Genomic DNA, 23996 nt, shown 5'->3' with positions numbered 1-23996 from the left:
TAACAAACTGTGAGGCTTTGAAGCCTTGCTAAATGATCAAAGAAAAACATTAAAATCAACTCCTGAAATCTGCTATAGATCTGAGGTATCCAGGAAGGGTGGGGAGAAATAAGAAAAGGGGAAGGGTGAAAAAGTTGGGGAGAGCACAAAGGACTATGGTGGAAGATAATGGGTACTCTGGTGGTTCCAGTACTATGGTGACCACACCATGGGGAAAATCTCTATAGAGTAAAAAATTGAATAAGGATGTAAAATAATCCCAGTTCAACAAAATGTATATTGTTCAATAAAAAAAATAGGAACCACTGAATACTCAGAAAATTCAACTGAAGCATAATGAGAAAATGTGTAAACCCAATAGCTAAAACACTTTGCCACCTTTATTTCTTTATGTCTCTCTCTCCAACACTACACTGTAAGATCTGTAGGTCAGGAATCTTTTTTTTTTTAAGATTTATTTATATATTTATACAAGCACTGGGTACAGTCAGAAGCGCGGGAGGGTGAGAGAATTCACCAGAGCCAGAGCGGGGAGCAGAGCAGGCAGAAGGACCGAAGTACACTGCTGAGGGGAGCAGTGGGCGACAGGAGAGGTCTGCGTGCCATGTGGGACCCTCCTCCAGTGGCCGGGGAGCAGCCGGGGATCAAACCGGCGCTGCGGAGGCCGCGGGCAGCTTCGCAACCCTGCGCTCAACCGCTGCGCCACCGGGGAGGCCCCTGTAGGTCAGGAATCTTATCTACCTTTGGATACACACACCTAGCAAGCTAGTTGGCACAGAGTGAATACCTAATCAAAGAATGGTGAACAAAAGAATAAACAAAGTTGATGGGCTCACAAGTGGAAAAGGTACTTGTGCCATAACATTTTAGTTTTCAGATAGATGTTAAACAATTTAAGAAACCACGAAAGATGCAGACCATTAATATACATTTACTAACCATGAATTTAAATGTACATCTCTCAACTTCCCCTATATAATTTAATCTGGATATCCAATGACTTACTTATCAAATTTTAACAGAGAATAATCAATAAGAAAATCTCAACTTTCAGCAATTAACTGTCTGATAATTAAACTAGGCAATGTCCAAACTGAATACAAATTTATAGGTAAGATGTCAAAGAAAAAAAATCACTTAAACCTTTCAAGTTCATTATGCCCCAATTCTTTTTAAAAACAATAATCATATTTTATATCACATACATTACATACAGTAAAGAGTATAAAACTCGGTAACTTTGAGTAATGGGTTGTTGATGGTGTTACTTTTTAATTTTGATATTTTTTAATCTTGGGAATCTATGCTAAACAATAAAGTACCATAAGCTTCAAACTTAAAGCAATCTGCACTTATTATCACAACTTTGTTGGGCCAGGAGATGGTATCACTTGGACTTGTCCTCTCGTTAGGGTGTCACAGGTTGCAATCCATGTGTTGCCACAGCTTTGTTTTCTTGCTGGTTATCAACCAGGAGCTGCTCTTAGCTCATGGAGGCCTCTACAGTACTTTGCCACATGACCCTCTCGCAACATGAATATTTGTATTTCAAGACCAGTGCAAGACTTCTGTGACTTCTAACTACACTTACAAGAAGCCACTTGATTAAATCAGGTCTACTTAGGGTCACCTCCCTTTTGATTACTGCAAGCAATCAAATTAGGGAATTAAATAATATCGGAAGTTTCTATTCTACTTTGTCTTGAACAGTAACTAGTCATGGAATTTATACTCAATCATATTCACAGGCCCCATTCACATGCAAGGGGACATGATTACACAGGACATGTTCCCTTCAGGCTGGGAAACTTGGGCCCATCTCACAATCTGCCTACTAAAGAACTCAATTTTTCCACAAAGATGATGTATCTACAGAAAGTCCAAAGACAATCAGACCAGTCACTTAAAAAACAATCACAATTTAAAATTACCAACTCTAATTCATATACAGTGTTGTAAACTAATGTTACCTCAATAAAAAAAAAAAGAAACAGAAAAAAATAGACCCTGATACAACAACAAATAAAGCATGTGATGGATGGACATAACAAAAAGAGTATATAAAGAAAAATAAATTAGGAGCTCTCAATATTTAATCTGGATGTCACCATTGATTGAAACTGCATTCTTTTTTGTGGAAAATAAGTTGATATTTAAGTTCAAGCTATTGTAACAAGTGCTCTTGGTAAAATTCATATCACTGCCTATTGGCATCTGGATGTGATGACAAGTAGAAAGAGAATGAAATAAGAACAGCTGCTGTATTAGTGCGACACAGATCAGATGGATTAGCAGACAAGCTGGTTGGTCACTCTGATCAGAGCCATGCTGATTAGAAAGCCCATAAGTGAGAAACTTACTGTAACAAATGCATCTTATTGATGTATATTTTTTTCAATAGGTCTAGGTATTCATAATTCTATTAGATGGTCACTAAAGGAAAAAGGCACAATCAAATCCACTAAAAGATATTTTTAATAAAAAAACATATAAGTGAGGCAAACTTACTTCTACTGACATTCTCTCAGATATTAGGAGACAACTGGTATGTTTTCTGAACCTGTTCTGGTATACAATAAATACTTGCCATCACCTCAGCCAGTCCTCAAAGGAACTTCCATTACTGCATCCACTCTTCCCTCAAAAAGTAACCTACTTTCCTGTATCCCTGTGAAGTATGACACCTGAAATTTATGACTTCCAGATTTAACTTAGCAAGCTGAAGACAGATTAGGGTTATCATCTTTCTTATTTTAGATCAATGGCTTGCCAACTCTGGGTTGGGTACATATTAGAATTTTGGTAAAATTGGTAATGTATGGATCCAAATCCAGAAATTTTGATAAGTCATTTTATATGAGAGATTCCTCAGATGTGCATTTTCAACACGCTTGGTGATTTAGACTCAGATAAATCAAAGTTCATTGTTAGAGAAACCATACCTATTAAAATTGTGCAAAATCCTACGAGTTCATTTGTAATCCTTTCAGAGGATAGATACCTAATGAATTTCCTTAAATCTCCTGAGATTATATATGAGTTTCCTCAAACTGTGAGATTCTGAGGAACAAATCACAAGGGCTTTGATGTGTCTCAACTAAATTGCATCATAATAGATATATACCTCCAACACTTGAAAACCTTTTGAGATCTCACTTTCATCATACAAGTACAGCAGACCTCCTTTTTCATGAGATATGTTCCAAAGTCCCCAGTGGATGTTTGAAATCATGGCTGGTACTAAACTTACATATATAATGTTTTTCCTATATACACATATTTCTGGTAAAGTTTAATTATAAATTAGGCACAGTAAAGGATTAAAACAACAATAAAGTATAACAATTATAGCAATATAGTATAATAAAAGTTAAATGAATGTGGTCTCTCTCCCTCAAAACATCTTACTGTATATAATATCTTTTGACCCTTGGTTGACCAAAGGTGATTGAAACAACCTGTTTCATAGTTATGGGAGGAAAAATCATGGGTATGGGAGGACTTTTTTAATGTATCTATGAACTTGCACCATAACTATATTCTATATGTGATCTCTCTAAATATTTACTAATCTCAGTGGCTCTTTCTTCACAAGGTGTCTCCCATCTTTCACCAGAGTCGCGTTCACATGGACCCTCTCACTTCACCTTCAGTGGTACTCATATGAGGACAGTTTTCCCCTTAAAACTTCACTGTTTTCTTCTGCAATATTTGGAAGGAATATCTGGTGCTTTCTTTTTAATATCATTCCCACTATATTCTGTGATAAGCTTGATAAGGTTTCAAAAACCTTCTGGAACTCAGTTTCCTGGTTATTTGGAAACATATTGTGTACAAGACCACACAGAAAATCATTGTTACTTCCAAAAAGAAGGTGTCCAGGATGCATTCTCTGTTCACACAAAAATAAAATCTAGATGCCTTAAAAAATAAAATCTGTGTTCACAAAAAAGATAAAGGTGATATTAGAATTTGTAGAAGCACCTGACAGTGAGAGTTCTGTACAGCAAAGATAGAGCAGAGTTTTCACAGACTGCATTTCCCACCAAGTGGACAGTCCAGTTTTAAACTGAACTAGGAAAAAATAGTCAAGGACTCTACAGGCCTCTAGGACATTCCCACAGCTCTCCCACCCCATGCAGCTAGCTCTGCCACCCGGAAGAGTTCTTTTGCTAAGTACTTGGGCTTCACTGCAACCAAGGCTGTTGCCAGTGGAACTGATCACTGTTCAATACTCTCCATAATGTATAGGTAAAATGTCATCCAAAATAAGATTAAAACATAACTTTCTTAATTAAACTTTTGTTTTAACAAAGTATCAGCCAGGTAATTTATAGAATTTTATAGAAACTAAATTTTTTATTCCACAGAAACATCAACTAGAAGAAATCTGCTGTTCCCAGTATACAAAACTAAAAAAAAATGCTTTAATCTCCATGACAACAGTATTCAGAGACACACAAAAACTTTCAGATTCCACTTAAATGAATAACTTTATAGTTTTAAAATTAGAGGGATAATAATTTATTTCTGGTTGTTGTCCATCTTTTTTGCTTTCTTTTTAAACTAAACTGGGAGAAAAGGATTTCTCTGGTTTTCAATGACAATAGTAACTTAACTGATAATAGAATAGGAACTTTTAAATGCTATTGCAGACATACTGTTTTTTTTTAAAGCACTTGAATGAAAATCTTTGTTGATAAAGATTTTTCCCAGTTCCTCCTAAAAGAACTCAATAAAAATAGATGGGGAAAAAATTATAGATGGGATGGCTGAATAACTGCAAGTCATGGCTATGAACAAAGCTTAATGTCCAAAACAGGACTTGAATAAGTAGAACCGTGAAAGTAGAAGTCAAGAGAAGGTCACTCTATTTGTGCTTCAGTTGTTTGGCTTGCTTTTAATCATATACCTTGGAATTGTTTTCTGGGCTTGTTTTAATGAGATTGTTTTTTTCTGCTCTTCTGCTGTGGAGCACTTTAAACAGAGCTAAATTTAGACAGTGTTCTCCAGAGATGTTCTTTTCCAGCCAAGATTAGCAGAGACCAATTTTGTCTCCCCTTCATCTTCTACCTGTTAACTTCTCAGGGACAGAGGTGTATCTGGGTTATGTGATGACCCCAACTACACTGTGTATTTGAAACATCACCATCAATAGATAAGAGCATGCTGGGCACAGAGAATCAAACTACTGCCCACCGCATGAGAATATGTTTGCACTTAATGGTGTATCTTGTTAATAAAACTCATTATCATGTTTCTCACTTATACATTCACCACCTCCTTTTTTTTCTTAGTTCTAAGCTCATCTCTTTGTCTAGCATGTCGTTTTATTTTTTTTGTTTCTGAAACTTGAAAACTGTATTTTAACAATCTTTTTACTTCAATGCAAGAGAACCAAAGAATTGGTAAAACATAGTCAAATTTCAGTCAAAAGAACCAAACTAAATGAAGATTCACAAAAACCATGTTATTTCATTTGATTTATTCAATTCATTCATTCATTCAACAAACCTCCTCCCTTTCCCAATCCATCTTTCAAAAACCTTCAGACTAATCTTTCTAACACAAACTTTAAGATTATACTTTACTTTTCAAGTTAATAAATCTCTCCCACTGCACTCTACTAATCTCAATTTCTCTAGCACTGAAAATGACTGGTAACTAGTAGACATTAAGCCAGTACTTGTCAAAAATTTCCTAACTCTGAAAATTTTCCATTTACTCTGCATTTACTTCATTATGACCTGTGGATTCTGCTTGCCCTTCTGCAACCAAGATGCTCATACTCTCAAGTCTCGGTGGACTTTCTGAATACTGATTTTTTTCTGTTTTCCTCGAAAATATTTATGCATCTAATCTTTTGTTTATTTGTATGTTTGTTTGCATTATAAATCAGATACTATGATAATTATAAAGGAAGTAGATGAATCAGAAGCAGTTCTAACCCTTATAAAGTTTAAAGCCAAGTGAAGCAGAGCATGTTATAAATAGATTCACACTTTTATTCAACACCTATTTATTGAATAGCTACCATGGGACACGCATAAGAACATAGTGGTAAAATAGGAAAATGCTTGAACTTGTGGTGCTTACTTCTTGTAAGGAAGACAAATTATAAAATATTATGGTAAATACTATTATAGATGAAGAAACCAAAAAAAGAAAATGGTCAAAATACATCAATATTTTTATGTACATCAATATTTTTGCTAAGTCTTAAAAGAGACTTCACCAAATAAAGAAGGCCTTTCTAGACTTAGTGGTGAGCATGTAAAGAACGTGAGTGAGACTTTTGATATTTTGGAAAATAACTGGATTTACAGGAAATAACTGGATGGGAGATTGCTCAAAATAAGAAGAGGCTAGTAACAAGATGTATAGTCAATATAAAACAAGGGGAGAAATACTCAAGTCTGGACTCTGAAGAAGTAATAAGCAGTTCAAATAGAAAAGAACTGGGTCATTCTGAAGGTTCTGAATCAGGCACCGGAGCTCATTAACTGAAATTAAAACCAGCTAATGTGGAATGAATTTGGGAGTTGAGATGACGGAATTCTATTCTTTTTGTTGTTGTTGACTCCTTTTCTTTGGCTCACCCTTAAATGTTGGTACTCCCAGGGTGTTCCCTTCTCTCCTTGTGGGACATAGGAAATCACAAACAGATGTGTCCAAATAAAAAAGCAAAACACAAGTAAGTAGGAGGAAGACTACTTCTGAGAAGGACATCCTCTGAGGAGTTTAAGTTGTAAACTTTAATATCCAGTGCCCTGACTCTTTATTTCCATAATTTCAGCACTAAACTCATACTCATCCAGGGAGGCAGGTGTGGTAAAGAAAGCAGTTTCCTGAACTAGATGCAAAAACCTTATGTTTGCATAAACTCCTCCAAATAGTAACTGGTGAATCTGCAACTTCTATAATCTCTCCAAGTGTTTCTTCATCTAAAACATGGGATAACAAAATGTTCTTCATGAAAGAGGTGGTAAACATCAAATGAAATAACCCATGGAAACAGTGCAGTACCTCGCCCTGTCAAGGCCTCATAAAACATCAATTATAAATAATAATGGCAGTACTACATACTGTGCTTGATTTAATATTTTCTCTCTACTATTTTGTTTGATCCTCACAACTCAATGAGAAAATACCCATTATTTTTATGATCATCATCCCTATTTTCACAGATTGACTACAGTTTTTTAGCAACTCACCTAAAGTCATAGAGTTTGCAAATGCTAAAGTTATAATCAAAACACAGACAAGCCTGACTTTGGAGTCAGAAATCTAACTCCAGGAGATCATTGTGTTCCCACAAGGTTCCAAAAGATCCTTGCCAACTTTGGGTTGGGTGCATATTAGGATTTTGGTAAAATTGCAAATTTTGGACCCAAATCCAGAGATTTTGATGAGTCATCTCATCTGAGAGATTTTGGGTGAGCACTTGGCACAGCTTATAAGGCTGACCCTGTCTAAGGCCCATTCATATCTCATACGCATTCTCCTTTTTCTCAGTTCTTTCCATTCAGACGGCAGAGTGAAAATTAGAATTTAACCATTTTCTTTTAGATTTCTCTGTAATGTATATAAGTCATATTTTGAACATAACTCTGCCTTGAGGCAGAGTTTATATCCCACACTTGGTATTCTCGTTAGTAACAGTTTAAGGCCTGAAAATCAGTAAGCTCTCAGCAAATACATATTGAGTGACTGATTCTCAAACTCAAAAGCATCACAACTGGAAGAAACAACTGGAGAGATTTGCATAAGGACTGGTTACTCCTATTTAAGATTTCACATCAGCAAAATTTCAATTAGTGAAAGAACTCTACTTGGGAGAAACTCATGAAAAGACCCATATAATAGAGGCAAAGTTTTTACAACATAGATAAAGGATCATCTAATTGGTTCTTCTGGCTATTCTGTAACAATAACTTTTAGAATAAAATATAGAGGAATATTTAAGTTTGATTTTGGGGAATAAAAAATTCTAGGGTTTTTTTTCCTGTTAATAATTATAGTTAAGGGGCCTCCCTGGTGGTACACGGTGTTAAGCACTGCATTATGAAGCAATCTGCAGCCTCTGCAGCATGAGTTTGATCCCAGGCCAGTCAGGGGGAAACTCACATGGCGCAGCAGACCTCTCCTGTCTTGCCTGCTGCTCCCCTCAGCAGTGTATTTCGGTCCTTCTGCCTGTTCTGTTCCCCAACTCTGTCTCTGGTGAATCCTCTCACCCTCCTGCATATCTGGCCTGTACCCGGTTCTTGTATGCATAAATAAATGAATCTTTTAAAAATTTTATTTAAAAAATAACAATAATTATGGTTAAGAAAACATAGATTAATGTTCATTGACTTGGATCCTGATATTGCTCAGAAAAGAATGGTTAATGCATTTAAAGTAGTTTAAGAAAAAGAATAAATGTTTCTTTTAAAGAAATAGATATAAAATTAAAAGAATAATAATATATTTTACAATAACAGTTCAAGTACACTACTTAGAAAGTAACTACTTAAACATAGCAGTGCACAATTTACCATACTAATTTTTTATTTGCTTAAATTATTTAAAAATTAGAGTCACAAAGAAATGCTTGAAAGTCAAATAAAATAAGCCATATAAGAGAGTAAAAGTCAAAGTGGATCTTTAAAAAATTAATTTTTAGATCATTTGAAAGACATTTCATGTCATCTTGATATTTTCATTTTTTAACTTAAGAAATAAATAATTAGTTACAATAGTCAAGACATGGAAACAACCGAAGTGTCCATCAACAGATGAATGGATAAAGGAGTTGTGGTAGATTTATTCACTGAAATACTAGTCAGCTATTTTATTTTATTTTTTTCAAGATTTACTTATTTTTTTTTATACAAGCACTGGGTACAGTCAGAAGCACAGGAGGGTGAGAGAATTAGCCAGAGCAGGGAACAGAACAGGCTGACTGACGAAGCACTTCTGAGGGGAGCAGCCGGTGGGGCAGGAGAGGTCTGCGCGCCATGTGGGACCCTCGCCTGAGGCCAGGGATCGCACCAGCGCTACAGAGGCTGCAGGCAGCTTTGTAGCCAGTGGGGGAGGCCCTAGCCAGCTATTTTAAGGATGAGATTTTGCCTTTTGTGACAACAGGGATGGAACCTGGGTGATAGTCAGAAAGAGAAAGACAACTATTGTATGATTTCACTCAGATGTAGAATATAAAGAAACAACACAATTGAATTAACAAAACAACAAAAACAACCCTCAGATTCTGTCAACAAATTGGTGGTTAGCAGACGGGAAGAAGTATAGTGGGAGGAATGGTCAGAAGGGATCAATTTGATGGGGGTGAATGGTACAAGAATTTTGCTGGTGGTTACAGTGTGGTATACACACATATTCAGGATGAAGCTATACTCCTGAACCGTATAGCTTCATAAACTAATAGTAAATTGACTTTTAAAGAATAATACAAACAGCACTACAAACAAACACACCCCGGATCATAGGAACAGAAAAGCTAGAGAGATAGAAAATATTCAGTGGATATGCATGTAAAGAAACAGCAGAGATTGTTTCAAAAGAAAATTAAGACACACATTGTGACAAAGAATAGATTGAAGATAATGGAGAAATACTGAATGATTTAGTAAGGAATTTATATGAGGATTATTTTAGAAAGTTTTTTATGATGATGATAGAGAATAATCGAGGGAGAGAAGACATTGAACAGAGAAATTGGTAAGGGATTTTATCACTCAGGACAGGCTAGGATGTTGAATAAGCAGTAAATCCAAATATTCAGTGATTAAAGTAATAAAAATTTATTTCTTGCTCATGCTCTATGTGCTCTTGGGACCCATGGGGAGCATGGGAACATATCTTTCATACCCAAGCATCCATTTGGAAGATCACCATAGCATGGTGAATTGTGCACTGGTTTTTAAAGGACTTAATCTCAGAACAACACATGTCACTTCTGTATACAGCTTACTAACTATGTGTATACCTAACTTCAGGGATAGGCAAATGCAATGCTACCATGTGCCCAGCAGGAAGAGAAAAGGACAAATACATGAATAGCACCAATAAATACCTCAAGATACAGTTGTAAAAGTCCAGATAAAAGGTAATGTAGACATAAGCAGTAGGAATAGAAATACAAAGGAAAATGAATGAAATACTCTCAAAATAGAACTGAGCCTTTGCTGATTGACATAATACAATAGGAAAGAAAGGAATCTAGTATGACTATAAGGGCTTATGCCTGGAAGATTGTTAGTGCCATTATCAGAAATTAACAAATAAGAGGACAAATAAGGAGTTTAGAGTCATTGGCATAGAAGTAACATTTAAAGCTTGAACTTAGGTGAACCTACAAATTCTGCATCATTAGACTAAAATTACCACATTTTTGGACCCAAGGAGAAAAAACTTGATCTTATTTAACTGGCTTCCAATTCCTGGAAGAAGAAAAAAAAAGCCATGAATCACAAAAGTAATGCAGACAAGAACTTGCAAAGTTTCTCAGGAAGAATAAACACTATTTTAATATTTAAAATTGATGATGGGGGCCTCCCTGGTGGCACAGCAGTTGAGCGCTGGGTTGCAAATCTGCCCGCAGCCTCTGCATCACCAGTACAATCCCCCGCCCCAGGGCGATGGTCCAACATGGCGAGCAGACCTCTCCTGCCTCGCCCCTCAGCAGTGTACTTCATCCGTCTGCCTGTTTTGCTCTCCGCTCTGGCTCTGGTGAATTCTCTCACCCTCCCACGCTTCTGACTGTACCCAGTGCTCATATAAATAAATAAATAAATGAATGAATGAATGAATGAATAAATAAATAAATAAATAAATAAATAAATCTTCTAAAAAATAAAATTGATGATGGCTATGAATTTTGAATCCTTAAGGAAACTTTCATTAATACAATCTTACATGTTTTGTATCTCATTCCTAGAAGGTTTCCACATAAATAAAAATGAATACTGGCAATCTCCCCTGGGATAATTAATAAACACATACTTAGAGATGATCATTTAAAACAGTTTCATAATTCTTATGAGAGTTGTATCTTCCTTCACCTTAGCATTTACACAGACTTAATAAAAAAACAATGAGGTAAATCCTTTATGAAGAATTTCAAGCAAATTTCCTGAACAAAGATTCCAACTCACAAAGATGTTTTATTTGTATATGCAGGTAAATATGAGATGATCTATTGCTTAGTCAACACTAAGCATTCAATCACTCCCATAATGAAATACATAAAATGAAACACTGAGAGGGATTTTTCAAATTGTCATTATTATAAGTGAGCAGATATTTAAATCTATGTAATAGGTCAAAACTAGTATTTAAAAAAGAATATAGGGGCCTCCCTGGTGGCTCAAGGGGTTAAGATGCAACTTGTGAAGCTGTCTGCAGCCTCTACAGCATGAGCTCAATACCGGCTGGCCAGGGATTAACCCGCAGCAGACCTCTCCTGACTTGCCCACTGCTCCCCTCAGCAATGTACTTTGGTTGATCTGCCTGTTCTGTTCCCCACTCTGTCTCTGGTGAATCCTCGCACCCCCCATACGTCTGGACTGTACTCCAGATCTTGTATGCATAAATAAATAAATCTTTAAAAAATGAAAATAAAAAAGAATATAGAATAGAAATATTGTAGTGCACAGAATTTAATCGGTCTAAGTATTGCTTGATGACATTTTATGACATTTTAGTGTGTGTGTGTGTCTGTGTTTTAGTGTGGGTATGTATGTGTGTTAGAAAGAGAGCTGGTCATAATTTATATTTCCTACCAAAAGGAGTTTGATGCCCATTGCTCCAGAGGAGTGAGGATAGAGGAGAAAGACTAGTGCATGAACCAGGAATTGCTTGAGTCTTTTTATTAGTTTATTAGTTACAGACAAATATCAGCTACAGATCTCATTTCAGAGGCACAGAACATTCTTAGTCCCTTAAAATACACCAGACCTTTGTGTCCTGTTACTTTCGACTTCACCATTTTGTGCTTGGTTGATGATTTATACTAAAAACTATACCTTAGAGAATGAATGTATTCAAACAGATGTCAACCTTAATCAGATTCAGCATAAACCTACTTAATTCTCCATCCCATCTTTGTTAGCAGAGCTTAAGTGAACTGGGATTTGTTTCACAGTCTTACCAATAAAATACTACAACATTTTATCTCTTGAATATTAAAACACCTTACCAACTATAACTTTATAACTACTCTAAATATTTCTAATTGTCAAAATGGTCTTTTTATACTTCAAAAAGAGGGAGGGGCTCAAGAGGATGGGCCAATTTCCTTAGCAAAAGGATTATCAATTTCAAAAAGGACCATAAATATTCAAAATTTGGTCTATAATATCTTTTATTAATCAAGACAATGGTAGTATTAAATAATATATACTTATGGATTATATCATTGTTATTTTGGATTTCTCTATACTGAAAAAAAAAGAAATATAACTTAAGTTGTCAGTAGTTTGGGAGCCTTTTAAACCCTTTGATTTCTGACACTTTTTCCAATTCTTGATCATGAATTCACCCTAAATATTGATAATAAATCTATTTTTGAAGTATAACAAAAATATCTAAGTAAATGTCTAAGAAGAAATGATATCTAAGAACTTCTCCAAACTGAGAAAGGAAACATCCAGATGTAAGAAGCTCAAAGAGCTCCAAACAAAATAAGCCAAACAGAAACACACCAATACACATTATAATTAAAATGGCTAAAGATAAAGAGAGAATCCTATGTAGCTTCTTCCTCCTCCCTCCCTCCTTCCCCTACTGGATCTTCTCCTTCCTCTTCAATATAAGCAGTTCAAACGTGTTAGAACTGAAATTAGTAGATGTTTAAATAATAATTTGGGATGGAGACAAATTTCAATTATGTCAGTAGTTGTGGTACAAACAAATACAAAACTATGGAAAAAGAAGTACTTACGTAACAATTGTATATTAAAAGACTTAACAATTATATATTAAATTGTATATTAAAAGACTCTTACTGGAATAAAAAGAATATTTGAGACAATAGTGTGATTTTAACAGATTTTGAAGTATAATTTTTTTCCCATCAAATGATCCTTTATTAGGATTTTCTTTTATAGCTCTTAACTGGCACAGTGCTCCATCACAGCACTATTGATGTCATCAATGATGTCAAGAGGGTGGCAGCCATCAACACTGCAGCCCACAGACTGAGCAGTGTCCAGCATCTCTTTAATAGTTCAGAGAGTTCTCTGGCTAATGATCAGTGTCACATCTAATGGGATATGCTAACAATCTCATCAAAAGTGATTTTTCCTTTGTGCTTAATGTTTTTCTGCTTCTTTCATACTCTTGGCAGTTCCTTAAGGGATTTGGTGATGAGGGTAGAGGCTAAATACACCTTTTCAATATGGGCCTGTCTGTTCTAAATGGTCAATTTCACTGTAATCCTCAGACCTTTCTGCCTTGGCAATGTCATCACCAACTTTTTTGGGAGGCAGACCCAGGGATCTGATCTTGGGAACCAGGGCAGACATGACACCTGCCACTGGTGCACCTCAGGTATACAACTTTGACTTCACTTGGGTCGAACTTAAGAGACTGATGTTGGATTAACCTGGATTCAGGAAGAACAAAGAAAGTTGCCCCTTGGCTTCCTTGGAGCCGAAAGTCAAAAGCTGAAGAATATTTTCTTTGGTCATTAAGAGTAAGCAGAGAGAGCAATTTACATCAAATATTCCTTTGGTCCCCCACACTTCTCAGCACCTTTAAACTTAGAAAGACTATATGACCATTTCTATAATGATGATATTGGTCAGAACAATGTGTTTTACTTCCCAGCTGAAACACTGAAGAATTTGAGAGTCAGTTCCATCATCCTCTGATCATATACCATTAGAAGGCATTTCCTGAGATGGTGACATCAGGAGTGGAGGAAAACTGAGATCCGAAGAACCAAGCATCTACATATTAAAGTATTGAGATCTGAGGATTTATTTGTCACACAACATGGCCCAACATTGATCAGACTACTACAGCGGATAGGATTGAGAGCAGTAAGAAAGAATAATTTCTTTCCTATATAATTTCAATCCTATATAATTATTCCTCTAATCATTCTCCTACTTCTGTCTCCATCCTTTCATTCAAAGTATTAGATAACCTTTTTTTTTTCCTTTGAGATAGTTATATTCATTGCATTATTTTCCTAGCTATCATAACAAATCACCACAAACTGGGTGGCTTAAAACAATAGAAATGTGTTCTCCTATAGTTCTGGAGTCTAGAAATCCAAAATCAAATTTTCAAAAGGTGTGATCCTTCTAGGTGCCATGAAGGAGTATCTATCCCATGCCTCTTCCCTAGTTTCTAATTGTAACCAGCAATTCCTGGAATTGTTTGGAATGTAGATGTATCACGTTAGTCTACAGGTAGATCTTCACATGGTCTTCTCCCTATCTCCCTGTCTCTTCCCTTCTTATTAAGACTTATTACACATTCATATAGGATTAGGACCCACCCTAAACCAGTATGATCTCATCTTAACTTGACTGCATCTACAGAGACCTAATTTCCAAATAAGGTCACATTCATAGGTACCCAGGTGGGTGATGGTCAGGATTTCTACATACTTTTTTTAGGATGCAATTCAACCCACAACAATAGCCTCCAATTATAGCTTACAAACAGCTTCCCACTTTCCTCTTTGGAAAGTGAATGCTACAAATTGTATTTAAACAGTCCTTACTTTTAGTCACCATTTTAGAAATTGTTTTGTTTTGTTTAACTTGAGTGTTACCAACTTTAAAAAGCAAAGATTATCTTAGTCCAATACTTCCTCAAATTTATACATAATTACTTTCTGCACTTACTGAAAATTATGCTACTATATAAGATGGTCTAATAAGTTTGCACACTGCAGGCAAAATATAATGGGTTTTAGGCTTTTCAAGTGTCCCTGCTAAGATAAGTGGGAGCAGCAGTGTAACAACAGGATCAGGCGAGCAGAAATGGAATGTAGGTGTCCATTCAAATTGTCAGTTCAAAACCTCTGTTTTTTCTATTTGTTCTTTTCTTGATATGCAAGACTTATTCCTTTCTGTCCTCTCTTTCTCCTCTTCTCCCTTTCTATTGTGCTTCATCCTCTCTCAACATCTCTCCCAATATAAAAAGTCAAGAGCAGATATCAAAGTGTAAAGTCATGTTGAAATTACTATTGTATCATAATTTCATTCCACACATATGCATATTTTTAGTAATATCTATAACACGATAAACACTTTTGAAGCCCTGGAGATACAGTGGTGAATAAACTGAGATTCCTGGCTTGCCAGAATTGACACTCTGAAAAGCAGCAGAGAAATAATATAGAAAAACGGTTAAGTGGGAAGAGGATTGATTGGGAGTACACAGAGTACACAAATATGATTCTAGAAAACAGGAAAATTCAAATTTGTCTAAAGATCATGGAATGCTCTTGCACGAAGCACATAGTTGCAGTCAAAATAGATTAGCATGAATTGATCAAACTAACAGAGGTACGTTTCAGGAAGTTTCAGACAGCGGCAACATCATGGACCCAAGCTCATAACCTAGAGAGAAGGTGACATGTTCCATAAATCCTAAGAAGTTCAGCATGGCTACAGCTCAAATTATGATTGAAAAATTGGTGTGAGATGAAGCTGGAGAGAAATGCAGAGGCCAGATCAAAAGACACCTTACAAAGAAGGTGATTATATAATTCATCACCTAAACCAGGCCACTTTTGTGAATAAAAGGGGGCACCTTTAATAATTAGGCTGGGGCAGCAGACATAAACCAGGGCTGTCAGAAACTGAGATGTATGGCTATACAACTTATTAATCACAATAACAGAATCTGTATTTTATACAAAGGTCAATCAGATGCCATTACAGCAATTTATAGAGAGGAGTGGCTCAATACTATTGTATTTTATAAAGCTTACTCTAACTGAAATATACCAAACAAATGGGAGAGGGTGAAATTGGAAACAGGAAATTCCATTAAAAGACTGCTGTGATGACTCCTAGTTGTGAGATGATGGTGGCCTGAATCATTGTAATGATTGTGAAGCTCTAAGGAAATTGATGAAGTAATATTAGGTTGAAACATACGAAATTACTACTAGTCACCATTTTTAACCTACAAAAGTGTCTGTTTCATAAAGTTCGTCTAATAGATTTGCAGGATAGGGCTGACTAAACTCCTTTGGTAAGTGTGTTCTAGACAAATTAAAAACTTGAACATTAATGTGTTCTGTTTTCATGTAACCAATAATAGCTGAATCTTAGAATGTAAGGGTATCATTTTTTGTGAGGAGTCATAAATTGGGGAAGGGAGAATAAAGACTCCAAATCCATAGTTTCTGAGTCTAAGAGACTATAATTCAGGTGAAAGTGAGTTATGGTATTTGAAGGTAGAAGGAATTTGCTTTCCAATGGAACATAGTTCCTTCACAATCTACCACCATGCCCTTCTCCTTGACTAACCCAGTCCCTGGACTACTGAAGATAAAAAAAATTGATGTAAGTCAGAGGAGGAAAGTCATACATATCTGGGCTACCCACAGAGTTTTGGAATTAGTAGTGCAGACTATAGTGTCAGAATTTCTGGGTCTGCCACTAAGGCCAATCTTGAGTGAGTCTTTTCACCTTATGCCCTAAATTCCCTGTCTACAAAATGAGAACAATATTATCTAAGTCATTATGTTATTGTGAGAAGCAAGTTAATATGTATCGAGTGCTTATAACAGCACATGGTGAATATTAACCATTATGTAGATGACAGTAGTACTAATGTGGTGGTGGTGGTGGTGGTGAGTGTATTAACATTATCTGAATTAACTGACATAAGACTTTACTTGTAGTTTAAAACAGAACATTCAGAATTGGTACCTCTAGATGTTGGGAGAAAAGTTGTCTCTATAAAGCTTATATATAAATAGTCATAAGCAAGGACACTAATTCTTAACAATCACTATGAGCACTCCATGGTTCTCAGAGGGGAAGCAGAAGAAAATTCCTGGTGCTCTTATAGGTCCATTATTGAGGAAACAGAGTGGGGGTCAGTTCATTTGCTAGAGATCATTAGAATGCAAAGCAAAGTAATGAGGATAGGAGAAATACCATGGACCAGATGCCATGTATGATTGACGTTAATACTGGGATTTTTATAGGAGAACTAAATCTTAACAGGATGAGATTCCTGATTAACACTAGTAAAAGCAATCACCATACAATATCTACATTATATGGACCACTACATCTAATCAGGATCCAAAATACACACCTCTCAGTCCTGATACCACAAAGTTATAGTATAGATGATTCCCACACACCTAGATTTCACATCAGGAGCAAAATTAGGAGGCTGAACCTTGAAACAAGCAATTTTAAATGATAAACTGACCAAAAATTTACTGGATTGAACTGAAATTACCCAAAGCAACTAAATTAAGTAGCTTACCCTAAGCAAACTGGAGACTCAGAATCACAAATCAAGCTCCATACTACAAATGTAAAATATACACATTTTTTGTATTAACACTGTGAATGTTGTATCTGTTACAGGAAATATTAAGTATACTAAAGAGAATGAAGTAAATGAAAATTAGCAAGATTACTAGAGGTTTCTTCTGGACAGTGGTTAGAGGATAGTGTTTTTCTAGAAAGTTTATTAAAGAACAACTGGGATAGAAGATGATAAATGTGCAAATCCTAACTATGAAGATTCTTTTATTTCCTTTTACTAACTCCAATCTCTTTTTATAATTCAGCATTATGTAGATTTTTATGACTAAAAATATTTTCAGATTAAAGACAACTATAACTGGAATGCAAATACATGTACATTCATTTCAGTAAGTTTACTTAGATCCCAAAGTACATGTTTCCAATTTTTTAAGTTCAGAATTCCCACTTCACTAAATTAAAGTATAAGTTTAGAAATCTCACAGTACTGATATCAATTTTTTAGTAAACATCATCAAGCTGGGGGAAATAATTACTTTTGCTTGCTCCTTAAGCTTTCTCTCAAAAGAAAATGACAAAACTAACTTTCTGTCAATAGGCTAATCATGCACCTCTACAACTATGAGTTTAAAGGGTAGTGTACAAAGAAGGGATATTAAGATGAAAAGAAAGAGAAACAGACATAGGGATATAGAGTAAAAATAAAAGGAAATGACTACAAGACAATGAAATAACCCTCAATTTATGCACATTTAAGAAGGGATTGTGGTGGAATTTAAATTAGATGGGTATTAGTCAACATAAATGTAAATATAATGGGGTAAGGAGGTAGAGGTCTCCATTACTCACCTAACTTAAACCTAATATTTAAAGTTTCCATACTCCAAATTCCACCCCAACAGATCTTATCTCACCATAAGTACCAAATCATTCCTATTAAAACAGAGGATTCAGCTTGAGGGCCAATAGGTTTCTTCAACTTTAGATGAATGTTTAATGGAAAAGTAGGTGGTTATAGCTCACCTTGAATCCTAAGTTCATGGGCTAACTTCACAGTTACTGTTCACATGACACAACAGCTCCTAAACTTCTCAATGTCCATGCTATTTGAGAAACTCCAGCAGATAGGATAGTATCTTGGAGCTATATGCAATCAGATTTTAACTTATAAAGAAACCATTATGTTAAAATAAAAATCATTAGGGAAAGAAGAATTAAAATGTCCATTATTTTACTGTCATTATTATTATTATCTGTCATTTTTATGTCACATTAAGTGGTGACAGTTTTCAAATTATAGTATTTAATTGGTGTGGGCAATGCATTGCATAAGCCATTTCACAAGTAGTCACACAACTAATCAAGCAGTTCAATATTTTTGGGCTTGGAGATCTAAATACCAATAGTTGTAGTTGTTTTCTTTGATTATTACTTTTGTAGGGCCTATGCATTCACTGAATGGGAATATGAATCCACATAATTGAAGTCTTTCAAAAATTTTCTAAGAACTGTGAACTTTTTGACTTCCAAAATGATAAGCCCATTAAGCCATGAGGTTCTTGGTAACCTGAATATTAAGCTGCCAGCTAGGATTATGAAATCACTATTGATGACAACCTAGCAGCAAGTAATAGCCAAGTATCTAGATAGTAAGTAAGAGTAAGAGCAACCAACAGGTAGAAAAAGGATCAGCATGAGAGAAAATTAGTTTAAATATCTGAATTTCAATGAAAATTATATTTATCTACTTGAAAAAATTAGTGACTAATTATACATCTTACCTTGGGAGTAAAGAATATTTACTTTATCATACAAATTTGATGGACTATGGCCAAATGATTGCGCTTACATTATTCTCCACAAGGAACAACTACAGTTTTCACTACAAATATCCAAATAAAGGCTTGAGTTTTATATTATGGCCTCGGAGGTCCACTTTTTTTTAACTACAAATAACTGGCAGACTATCCACTTGCATAAACATCATTCTAAATTGTGATACAATTCTTGTCAGACAATGCATTTCACACTGTTTAAGTAATACTCCCAACGAGTAGCATTCTATAAGACACTGCCAAGTTTACCTGCAGAGAAATACACTTCAGTAGTTCTCACACAGCATGAAGACATTTATCATTATTCAAATAGAGAAGAAAAGAAAAGGTTCTGATGTTTTTGACATTATAACTGGCTTGTGGTAAACTGCTGTTAAGCAGTGTTCAGTGGGCTGAACTTATCCTATACAATTGGAAGGGATCTCTCACGCTGTTCCACAAAATGCTAAGAGAATCAGATAGGCTCTGGGCAAAATTCTTTTCTAAGTTCTTACCTTGTTCTTTCATAACTCCTTAAAGTCAACAGACTAATCTAAAAAGCATATTAGTAATTAAAGGGGAGAAATATGTATGTGACTATCATATGTAGGGTTTTTTTTTAAGATTTATTTTATTTATACCATAACTGGGGTACAGGCCAGAGGTGCAGGAGGGTGAGAGGATTCACCAGAGACAGAGTGGGGAGCAGAACAGGCACACAGACCGAAATACACTGCTGTGGGGAGCAGCAGGTGAGACAGGAGAGGTCTGCCACACCATGTGGGTATCTCCCTGGCCGGCTGGGAATCGAACCTGCACTGCAGAGGCTGTAGACAGCTTCACAACGCTGTGCTCACCCACTGAGCCACCGGGGAGACCCTATCATGTGGAGGGTTTTTTAATGAAAAACTTTTTTTTTTTTTTGCCATTTTTTGCCCCCGAATTTTTCATGTGTCTGGGTGGAAAGTTTGCCAAATATTTTGATAGAGGCAAATATATGATTTTCAGCACTTGGCCAAATACTGAATGGATAGCCATAGCATTCAGGCAAATCTCCATGTGAAGAAAAGTATTTCAAAGTAGACCAACTACATTATCCCATATCAACCTTACCTTTGTCACTTAATAGGGTAGAGCAACAAAACATTCCAAGTAGAGCTACTCATAAATGAATAAGTGTTCTGTTACTCAAAATCAGTTAGGCAAATTAGGAATAAAAACATTGGGGAGGTGGGCCTCCCCGGTGGCGCAGCGGTTGAGTGCTGGGTTCCGAAGCTGCCCGCAGCCTCTGCAGCGCTGGTTTGATCCCCGGCTGGTCCCCGGCCACCGGCGAGGGTCCCACATGGGTCCTGCCACCTGCTCCCCTCAGCAGTGTGCTTCGGTCCTTCTGCCTGCTCTGCTCCCCGCTCTGGCTCTGGTGAATTCTCTCACCGTCCTGCGCTTCTGACTGTTCCCAGTGCTTGTATAAATAAATAAATAAATCTTAAAAAAAAAAAAACATTGGGGAGGGGGTCTGCTTACTTTGCCTTTGTACCCTTTTAGAATGGGAAAAAAAAATTTTGCCCTTAACGGTTTGGGGTTCCTGGGTATACCTTGGTTTCACCTGACTTCAAAATGACTACTTTCATTCAATGATAAGTCTATTTTAGAGAATTTGCTATTTTCATCTTAAAGTGCAAGTATAAGACCTATCTTAAGATTCTTCTAAGCAGGGCCTCCCCTGGTGGTGCAGCAGTTGAACGCTGGGCTGAGAAGCTGTCCGCAGCCTCTGTAGCGCAGTTCAATCCACAGCCACAGGTGAGGGCCCCACATGGCGCGACAGACCTCCCATGCCGCGTCTGCTGCTCCCCCCTGCAGTGTATTTCATCAGTCTGCCTGTCCTGTTCCCTGCTCTGTCTCTGGTGAATCCTCTCACCCTCCCGCACTTCTGACTGTACCCAGTGCTTGTATAAATAAATCTTTAAAAAAAAAAAAAAAGATTCTTCTAAGCAGAGATGTCCACAAAAGCTGACTTTGCTGTCTTCTAGATGGTATATCTTTAAACTACAGTAAATTAAATTAAAGAATATTTCTCTTTTGAAGTAAGAATAGCTATTTCAAAATTAGATATGCTTGACACTGGGATGTACTGAGCCCAGGAGCTATATTGAACTTGAAGTATTACATACAGACATATCTTATAGAGGATTACACAGTTATATTATACAGGTTAGCTCTTATCATAAGTAGTATTTCGTTGCTGCTCACTTCACATTTTGTTTGATAATTTTAACATTTACATTTCTAATAAATATGCATGCATTTTCTAATGTACAAAATCAAATGCACCGCAATACTATTTAAGCAACATTTATCTACCTATTTACAGCAGGAAGCCAGTAAGTACAAATCAATGGTTTGAAATATCAAATTAATACAATAACCCATAACTATGTGACTCTTGGGAATTGTGACAGTAAAACAATTGAATCAAACCTTGAGCCTTAGAGAGTTATCTTTAAACCTAAAATAAAACCCCTTCCTATATTTCAATAACCACTAAAGTTGGAAATTAACAACCTTGAGAAAATAAAGGATGAGGAACTTAGCTTCCCTTTTCTCTTCTAAATTTTTTCTCTTCCATTTTCTCACAATTCAGTTTTTAGTTACCTAATTTTGTCTAGGTTTGCTAGACAAATGCAATCATAGCTATAGTAAAAAAAAAAAAGACAGCTTAATTTAATTAACGGCACCCATACTTATTCTCAGAAGATAACTATTGATAAGATTTGACTGTGCTATTACAAACAAACATAATTTTTCTTCTCTTGCAAACAAACTTTATTCATAAATTAATTTAATTAAGGTGAACTATATGCTGAGATAGTTTCATTACATAAAAATACATTCATGGGCCTCCCCAGTGGCGCAGCGGTTGAGCGCTGGGCTGCGAAGCTATGCGAAGCTGCCTGCAGCCTCTGCACGCGGGTTCAATCCCTGGCTGCCAGCGAGGGTCCCACATGGCGCACAGACCTCTCCTGCCGCCCACTGCTCCCCTCAGCAGTGTGCTTTGTCAGTCTGCCTGTTCTGTTCCCCGCTCTGGCTCTGGTGAATCCTCTCACCCTCCCAAGCTTCTGACTATACCCAGTGCTTGTATAAATAAATAAATTAATTTTAAAAAAAATACATTCATGCCTGTATTTTGATATTTTGTTGCTAGTAAACACCTCTAATCTAGTCTCACAACTTAACTTTGATTATTAATGCAATTATAAAATATACTGTAAGTAATATCCACCAATCAGATTCCTGAGACAGGAGTATAGCTGCTTTAATCACAATAAGGGGCAATACACAATCTTTCAAGGAATTTTGCATTAAAATACCTCCGCTTAATAATAGCAAGTAAAACCAAATTTAAAACATCGGGTCTACCCTGGTGGCACAGGCGGTTGAGCACAGTGCTGTGAAGCTGTCTACAACCTCTGCAGTGCCAGTTGGATCCCTGGAGGGGATCCAGAGAGGGCCTCAGAGAGGCCCACATGGCAAGAGGACCTCTCCTAGTGTGCCCACTGCTCCTGTCAGCAGTGTATTTCCTCAGTCTGCCTGTTCTATTCCCCACTCTGTCTCTGGTGAATCCTCTCACCCTCCCACGCATCTGGACTGTACCCTGGTTCTTGTATAAATAAATAAATAAAATAAAAATCTTTTAAAAAATGTATTCAGTGAAAGAGATAGTTTAAATTCATATAGATGTTTATCTGATATAGAAAATCAAAACAAACAAACAAAAAAAACCTGGATAGAGTGAAATGAATCTTTTTTTCATAAAAATGTGTTTTATTTTGACAAAAAGTACACCAGTCCAATCATAATTGGTTAAATCAATGAAGCAGGGTCTTTTTTTATGGCTAAAGTAATAAAATTTGGAAAGTTACTAAAAATATGAAATTGAAAGTGAAAAAGTCAAGTTACTTTAAAAATGCTAATATAGTGTAACCTTTCTTAGAGCTTCCAAACTTCATCAAAGCCAATCACTATTCTCTGCATTTCATTATAATAACATTCTAGGAGAAACCTTTAGTCTTCATTATCTCTCAGAATGAATACATTTTCAAATTTCAATTTGAAAGAAGCTTCTTCTTCTCACAAACTAACTTCTTTCTTTACTAGTAACAAACCTAAACTCAGGGACTCCCTGGCGGTGCAAGGGTTTAAGACACAACCTATGTGGCACAAGTTCGATCCCCGGCCAGGGATCAAACATGGCGTAGCAGACCTCCCCTGACTCACCCGCTGCTCCACTCAGCAGTGTATTTCTGTTAATCTGGCTGTTCTGCTCCCCACTCTGTCTCTGGTGAAACTCTCACCCCCCACATCTCTGGTCTGTACCCCGGTTCTGGCATGCATAAATAAATAAATCTTTAAAAAAAAAAAACAACTAAACTTAAACCTTTGTTTTCCCAGTTCACCAATTCTGCTTGTACTTTCCTACATTTCTGATCAGTCATCCCTATAACCCACCATCTCCTCACCTGACCTGGTCTTGTCCTGATCTAGCCATCTAAATTCTTCTCTCCTGTCTGGTTCAACCAAATTTCATCCCCTCTATGAAAGTGTCCCTACTCCTAGGAGGTAAAAATCTTCCCACTTCCCTAAGAATCTAAAAACATTTTTAATAAGCAAGTGAAATCCTTTTCCACAGACATACTGCCTGTATTAATCT

The 23996-nt window shown here is 36.3% G+C and overlaps 1 protein-coding gene and 1 pseudogene across 1 annotated transcript in view; both read right to left on the bottom strand.

Annotated features, from left to right (window-relative positions):
* LAMA2 (laminin subunit alpha 2) overlaps nucleotides 1-23996 on the bottom strand; it is a 536992-nt gene that overhangs the window by 493938 nt on the left and 19058 nt on the right. The gene's annotated exons all lie outside the window — the stretch shown is intronic.
* LOC119252869 (60S ribosomal protein L12-like) lies at nucleotides 13017-13710 on the bottom strand (annotated as a pseudogene).

The sequence above is a fragment of the Talpa occidentalis genome, unplaced genomic scaffold, assembly GCF_014898055.3.
Source record: "Talpa occidentalis isolate TD23 unplaced genomic scaffold, MPIMG_talOcc4v2.1 talOcc4.2, whole genome shotgun sequence".
Taxonomy (NCBI): Eukaryota; Metazoa; Chordata; class Mammalia; order Eulipotyphla; family Talpidae; genus Talpa; species Talpa occidentalis.
This window is presented reverse-complemented; position numbering and strand designations above follow the sequence as displayed.